Source organism: Lactuca virosa, chromosome 9, assembly GCF_052849685.1.
Source record: "Lactuca virosa cultivar CGN04683 chromosome 9, Lactuca_virosa_CGN04683_v6, whole genome shotgun sequence".
NCBI classification, from domain to species: Eukaryota; Viridiplantae; Streptophyta; class Magnoliopsida; order Asterales; family Asteraceae; genus Lactuca; species Lactuca virosa.
The window spans coordinates 59,399,003-59,407,823 of NC_136434.1; positions in this window are offsets into that span (position 1 = coordinate 59,399,003).

An 8,821-nucleotide genomic window follows, 5' to 3' on the forward strand; every position below is an offset into this window, starting at 1 on the left:
CTTGGAGTTTTAGAGCCTAGCACCAATAGTATGGATGCCTCAAATGGAAATCACAAATCACCACAAACTTGGAACTTTGAGAGAATAGTAATCACCTTCTTGAAATCGGCCCTCTTACTTTACTCACCACAACTCATGTGATTTCAAGAACCAAAGCCTCCTTTATATAGTGTGGTGGATTAGAGTTACATTCATGTAAACCCTAATACCCATGTCTTTTCATTTCCATGAGATCCATGGGTTAAAGCTCCATGGAGTATCCATGGACTTTCCATGCAAGCCTAGCCCATTCCAAATAAGCATTAGCCCACACTATATAAATACAAGAGCCCATATTTAATTAGTCATACTTTTGATCTCTAAATTAATTCTAGATTAATTATAGATCAATACTAATTAAATAATATGATTTTATATTAATATATTAGGACTTATAATATATTAATAAATCATAACTTATACTATTCTCAAACGATTATCCATAAATTGTTCGGGTGAAGTGCAACCCAAATGGACCATGCCGGGTCGGGTCAAGTACATACCAAATATAGTTATGGACTTAGACACTATATCCAACAGTCTCCCACTTGGATAAGTCTAATAACTATAGTTGCAAGTATGACTTCAGGAACCGATCAGCAATCGTAGCTCTTTAAACTCTGTTGAACTATGAAGCGCCATTTTAGATAAGTGATCATATAATCCTCTGTTCTAGATATCAGTCGGACAAATACATGGAACATGGTCTTGCTTATTGTCCTGCATTTGTTTCCTGATTTCCGATTTGTTTGACATAGAACTTAACTGAACACATCAATTTAGTTCTGACCGGGCCCGGTACATAGGTCAAAACAAAATCATCGAGGGGCCCAGATATCACTTCTAATCCTAGAAGGAACAGATAAACTTCGACTCATATGTTTGATCTACTACTTGTTGAATTACACACAAAAGCACGGTTTATAACATCGAGTTACCAATGCGTTTTCGTGCAATCAATGCATAACCAACTCATAGGCAACAAATCATATCTCTAGGTTTGAAGACTTATATGATATTACCGTCTCACGATCACTCGAGATAAATTCCATGAAGTGATACAAGTGAGCGTGGGTTGAATCCAATACTCAGAACTTATGAGCACTCATGAGTGCTGTAGCCCCGCTTTGTCTAACATCTTAGACCTCTACAAGCCAACCCATGACAGTCTTGATTCATATCTACTTCCAACATATGACCGACTGTGGAGAGTTTGAATATTATGATATAAACAATAACATAATTATTCTGGAAGTCAAAACATGCAAAAAGAAATAATAGTAAACGATTGACAAGAGATAGCAACACTTTACTCATAAATAACAGCTTTTATTTATCATCAAATGTCAATTACATTTTACAAATTTCAAGATTATCTAACTACTAAAACTAATATCATCCTTCAGCCCTATGCTCCGAGCATGTTGGAGATGCTTAGCCAGAGTCAGTCCCTTCGTGAGAGGATCTGCTGGGTTCTCATCCGATGATACCCTCTTTGCCACGAGGATTCCTTCTTCTATTTGATGTCTAATGAAGTGATATTTTCTGTCAATGTGTCTGGATCTCCCATGATCTCTTGGTTCCTTGGCTAAGGCAACCGCACTATTGCTGTCACAGAAAATCTCCATTGGCTCCTTTATAGCTGGTACAACTCCAAGGTCTCCGATGAAGTTCTTTAGCCATATAGCCTCCTTTGCTGCCTCGCTTGCTGCTATATACTCTGATTCACAAGTGGAATCTGCCACTGTCTCCTGCTTGGAACTTTTCCAAGTAATTGCCCCTCCGTTTAGAGTAAAGACCCAGCCCGACTGAGAGCGGAAATTATCCCTGTCAGTCTGAAAGCTAGCATTACTGTACCCTACAACTCTCAAGTCCTCACTGCCACCGAGGGTAAGGACCCAGTCCTTAGTCCTCCGTAGGTACTTGAGGATATTCTTTACCGCAGTCCAGTGTGCCTTGCCAGGGTTTCCCTGATACCTGCTAACTATGCTCAAAGCAAAGGCTACATCAGGTCGAGTACACGTCATAGCATACATGATCGATCCTACAGCTGAAGCATAAGGTATTCGACTCATTTTTGCTATCTCAGCCTCAGTACTAGGGCTTTGTGTCTTACTCAATCTGGCGTTACTCTGGATGGGTAACTCTCATTTCTTGGAGTTATGCATGTTGAACCTTTTCAACACTTTGTCCACATAGGTTCTTTGACTAAGTCCAATTAGTCTTTTACTCCTGTTTCTCAAAATCCTTATCCCTAGGATATAGGCAGCTTCTCCAAGGTCCTTCATAGCGAAACACTTCCCAAGCCAGGACTTTACTTCCTGCAGGGTTGGGATGTCATTTCCTATGAGTAGTATGTCATCCACATACAGTACCAAAAAGCTAACTATACTCCCACTCCTTGAAAAGCCAAATTCTTTGATTTTCTCATCAAAGCAAAGATTCCATCTGCGAGGTGCCTGTTTTAATCCATAAATGGATTTCTCGAGCTTACACACTCTACTGGGGTACTCTGTACTGACAAAACCCTCTGGCTGAACCATGTAAACATCTTCAGCCAACTTTCCATTAAGGAAAGCGGTTTTGACATCCATTTGCCATATTTCATAATCATGAAATGCAGCAATGGCTAACAGAACCCTAATAGACTTAATCTTGGCCACTGGTGAAAAGGTCTCATCATAATCAACTCCCGGAGTTTGAGAATAACCCTTTGTAACCAGTCGTGCCTTATAAGTGTGTACATTACCATCCATGTCGGTCTTCTTCTTGAAGATCCATTTGCACCCAACTATCTTATGATCAGGTACATTGTCAACCAAGTTCCAAACTTGATTGTCATACATGGACTGTATCTCGTTATCCATAGCCTCTTTCCATTTAGCAGCCTCAGGGCCTGCCATGGCTTCCGTGTAGCTGTTAGGCTCATCCAGATTTACCAGTGTGTTATCACTGATAAGTGTTTCACCTTCTGCAGTAATATGAAAACCATAATAATGCTCAGGTGCATTCCTAACTCTGGTGGAACGCCTCAGAGGTATAGATTCTTCAGTCGGCTCAACAGGAGTTTCCTCCTCAGGTTGAGGGCTAGAGTTTGAGGTTCCTTCACCACTTGACTCTTGAATTTCCTCAAGGTCAATTTGCCTCCCACTGTCTCCTTGGCTCATGAATTCTCTCTCTCTCGAAAGAATCCTCTTCTTGCTACAAAGACCACATTATCACTGGGTCTGTAGAAGATGTAACCAAAGGATTTCTGTGGGTAGCCGATGAAAATACACCTTTCGCTTTGGGGTTCGAGCTTATCGTGAGTCTCGCGTCTCACAAAAGCCTCGCAACCCCAAATCTTGATGTGGTCTAGATTGGGAACTTTTCCAGTCCACACCTCGTGAGGTGTTTTGGCAACCTTCTTTGTACGGACTAGATTAAGGATATGGGCGGCAGTCTCTAAGGCATACCCCCAAAATGAGATTGGTAGCGAAGCTCGACTCATCATGGAACGAACCATGTCCAACAAGGTCCGATTGTGCCTCTCAGCTACACCATTCAACTGTGGTGTCCTAGGAGGTGTCAATTGTGAGACAATCCCACATTCCTTAAGATAGTCAAGGAACTCAGTACTAAGATACTCACCACCACGATCGGATCGAAGCATCTTAATGTTCCTGCCCAACTGATTCTCCACTTCTTGCTTAAACTCTTTGAATTTCTCAAAGGTTTCTGACTTATGCTTGATTAGGTAGACATATCCATATCTACTAAAATCATCAGTAAAAGTCACATAGAACCGATTAGCATCTCTTGTGGCGGTTCTGAAGGGTCCACACACATCCCTATGTATGAGGTCCAACAAACCTTCACACCTAGCACAAGTGCCAGTAAAATGTGACTTTGTCATTTTACCAAGCAAACAAGATTCACAACTATCATCTGACTTTAGGTTAAATGACTCCAAGACTCCATCCTTTTGGAGTTGGCCTATGCGTTTCTTGCTTACATGTCCAAGACGACAATGCCATAAGGATGCTTTATCTAAGCTAGTGGAAGAGTTAATACACAGTACATTATTTCCTAGATTATCTACAACAGATACAGTTTCATACACGCCATCACAAGGTAATGCTTTAAAATAAAGAACATTATTAAAGAAAGCATCAATACTACCATTATTATTATCAAAATAAAAGGTAAAACCTTGTTTATAGAATGCATGAAAGGAAATAACATTTCTTGCCATTTCTGGCGAATAATAACATTTATTCAAATCTAATGTACACCCACTATTTAGCACTAAGGAATAAACTCCTATCTTGGTGACATGTGAAGCTTTCCTGTTTCCCATGATCAAGTTTATCTTTCCCTGCTCCACATTCTCACTTCTTTTTAGTCCCTGCAAATCACAACATATGTGAATACCACAACCTGTATCAAGGACCCAAGACTTAGAATGAGGTGAGTTATTAGACAATATAGTGTATATAACTGCATGGTTGGGTTTTACTTTCCCATCCTTCAAATCTTGCTGGTACTTTGGGCAGTTTCGCTTCCAGTGCGACTTTTCATGGCAATAGAAGCATTCAACCTCATTAGGGTTAGCAGAAGGAGTGACAAAACCTTTCTTGGTTTTGCTTGAAGAGGAGCCTTCAAGGGTCTTACTCTTGGTACCCTTAGAAGGGTTCTTTCTCTTCTTCCCTTTGCCATGCCCGATTGCCAAGACATTGGCCGCAGTTGGAGTAGGAGTAGGATTAGTAACAACCGACTTACCCTTTAGACCACTTTCGGTGGTCTTCAAGAGTCCTTGAAGTTTGCTGAGGGTGACTTCTTCCTTGTTCATGTGATATGTCATGCGGAATTAATCATAACACGATGGCAAGGAGTGCAAAATGATGTCTATTGCTAACTCCTCAGGGAAGTTCACATTCAGCTTCAGTAAACGGTCCACATACCTTTGCATTTTCTGCATGTGGCCCGTGATGGGTTCACCATCCTTCATTCGGGTTGTTATCATGGAGGAGATTATTTCATATCGCTCTTGACGAGCACTTTAATGGTAGCGGTCCATCAAGTCCTGGTACATCTCAAAAGGATAATAGTCCTCATAGGACTTTTGGAGCTCGGCTGTCATGGTGGCCATCATGTTGCATGCCACTTTTGTAGCATCTCTTTCATGTACCTCATATTCAGCAAGCTCTTCAGGAGTAGCAGTTGGCTCGGGTACCTTCAGCTCCTTGTCGAGAACATATTCTTTGTTCTCATACCGAGTGACCATCCTGATGTTTCTGATCCAATCTGTAAAGTTGGACCCATCAAAGATGACTCTCCCACAAAGATTCATGAGAGAGAAGGAGCTAGTAGGGTTTGAGCCAGAAGCATTGTTATTGGAAGACATCTGAAAAGAAGAGGGAATATATTAGATTAGATATAGAGATATTCCTTAACAAAACACCCAAATGTAATATTAAGGCTAGGACCCAACACAATATTTTATAACTTAGAAGAGGGATGTCGTAATCTAAGCTATAAGATATTTGAAGGTAGGTGAATGACGATTCACCAATTTCCACCATGAAAAACGAAATATTTAATTAGGTTTTAATTGGTTTAGAAACTCCTAGATTCTTTGAGATTCATTGAACTTTCTTCAATGGCATGTTTCAATCTCGAGTGTGCCCTTCAAGTTTTGTGACTGGGATGCCGAGGATCACAAAACAAGGTGTGAAGTAACCATATTACTTGGTACCCTTAATGTATTACCCCTCAATCGATGTGCCGGTTAACCACACACGCTCCATCGATACTATGATAAGCATTAAGTCACCCTTTACCTACCTTGTTAAGTTCAAGTTAGTGTGCCGGTTAACCACACACGCTCCACTAACGACTTAAACAAAGTGTAAAGTGTAATTTCATGGATTAGCACCTTATTCACATTTTCCTAAAATAACTAGGATTGGGAATTCAATAAAGTTTAGTTACTTTAGTATTATCATTATACTTTTAATGAGAATTTATAAGTCCTTGTCCTACCCGTTCGGCTAACGACCCTCCACCGATCAAGGAAGCAGTGGCTGAGAGTGGACACCCATTAAGTTGCCATTTTATAGGCAACAACCTTATACCCCCCTTATAGACCGGCTTCGTGAATGAGGCGTACTAGCGGTAAGACGACTTGATCTTACATATATATATATATATATATATATATATATATATATATATATATATATATATATATATATATATATATATATTATTAACTTATAATATTATAAAGTATAAGGGTTGAATTTTAACTTTTAAAATTCTAGGGGTTGGAACTAAAGTTTTTAATATGACTTTACATGTTCCAAAACTTTAGGGCAAGTTTTGTAAACTTTCAAAACTTTTCATTTCTCATAACTTATGAGTTAATGGTTATTAAAAATGAAGACTCTTCATTTTTTTGTAACCTATGTGTTCTTTTAATGGTTATTTATAAATGTGACTTTTGGTTATCCATAACTTAAGAACTAGTTATGGACTCCATTAAAACACATAAAGATCAAGAATTAATCTAATCAATTATTAGCACATAATTTCTATGATCTTCTAAACTCATATGTTTATGAATGTTCATATCAAAAATTTCAAGAATCGTAAGAACATATACAAAACATGAAATTTTGATACGAGCTTTTGAACAAAACTTCGATTTTCAAGTTTTTTTTTTTTTTTTTTTTTTTTTTTTTTTGCATCAAGTATCAAATAAACAAACCTGGCTCTGATACCACTTATGGGTTTTTGAGCATTCTAACACTCCTATGGTGTACATGCAACCCTAGAAACCTTGGATCTATGTTTGACTATGATACATGCAAATAATTATTTTTCCAAGGTTCTTATCCTATCTAGCATGGCATGGGGAACTTGAATCAAATAAAGCTAGTAGAATTACTTACCTTGTAGTTGTAGTTGATTGCTTGGAGTTTTAGAGCCTAGCACCAATAGTGTGGATGCCTCAAATGGAAATCACAAATCACCACAAACTTGGAACTTTGAGAGAATAGTAATCACCTTCTTGAAATCGGCCCTCTTACTTTACTCACCACAACTCGTGTGATTTCAAGAACCAAAGCCTCCTTTATATAGTGTGGTGGATTAGGGTTACATTCATGTAAACCCTAATACCCATGTCTTTTCATTTCCATGAGATCCATGGGTTAAAGCTCCATGGAGTATCCATGGACTTTCCATGCAAGCCTAGCCCATTCCAAATAAGCATTAGCCCACACTATATAAATACAAGAGCCCATATTTAATTAGTCATACTTTTGATCTCTAAATTAATTCTAGATTAATTATAGATCAATACTAATTAAATAATATGATTTTATATTAATATATTAGGACTTATAATATATTAATAAATCATAACTTATACTATTCTCAAACGATTATCCATAAATTGTTCGGGTGAAGTGCAACCCAAATGGACCATGCCGGGTCGGGTCAAGTACATACCAAATATAGTTATGGACTTAGACACTATATCCAACAGAAGGGACTTATAAGATTCGGGAAACGAGGAAAGTTGAGTCCAAGGTTTATTGGACCGTTCAAAGTTCTTCAGAAGATTGGGAACCAAGCTTACAAGCTGGAATTGCCCAAAGAACTCGATGGTATTCATAACACCTTCCATGTGTGTTATCTGAGAAAATTCACGAGAGAAGTTCCCGACATAATTCCGATCTCAGAGTTAAGAATGGATGAAAACAAGAGGCTGATTGAAGAGCCCGAGGCAATTGTTGACCGTAAGACTAAGAAGTTACGACGCAAGATGGTCGACTTAGTGCTAGTCCAATGGAAACATTCGAATGGGCCGAATCTCACTTGGGAAACAGAGGATGACATGATGAGTCGCTATCCGCATCTGTTTGCTGACGCATGATTCCGGGACAGAATCATCCTAAGGGGGAGAGAATTGTAACGCCCGGGTTTCGGGGCCAAGTATTTTTAGACGATGTAATAGTCTAGGTCAACTATTATAACTCTTTTGATATAATAAAGATGAAACATTTGAGTATTTTGTTAATTATGTGAATTTATATGCTTATTGTTTAATTATAAATGTATAATTAATAAAGGATAAAAATAAGCGTCAAAATTAAAGTGTGAGATAAGCCCGATATCTTTACATAAAGTTGTAGTAGTCGAAACAAGGATTCCGGGGATATAAAGAACGCCGAAATCCGAGTTATAACAAAGAAGTTGTGACCCGTCGAAGTTTCGTGATGAAACCGGCACGACACCAGGAAGCGTAAATAGTGAATTTACGATAAAGCGATTTTTAGCCTTATCGATCTAAACGAAAGTCGTAGAAAACGTTAAACCGAGAGCGTCCATAAAAAGAACGCCGAAATCTGACTTCGTATGAGGAAGTTATGATTTTTCGAAGTTTCGGCATAGCAGTGTACAGCCCGAAGTTCGAATATTATATCGAGCGGTTTTTAGCCAACACAACCTAAACGAGAATCAAAGATCTCGTTAATAGTAGCATAACGATAAAAAGATAGACGAAATCGGAAGTCGGATGAAGAAGCTATGAATTTTTAACGGACCAATCCTGTACCGGCCTGTTAAAAATATAACTTTTAAAATAAAGTCAAAATTAGCCAACGGAGTCTAAACGAAAGTTGTAGAGTACGTTCCCGCCTACGCGTGGATATAAAGAACGTCGAAAACGGAGCTCGTATATAAAAGTTACAAATTTTTAAAGTCGAGAGTGCAATTTGCGAAACTGTGATGA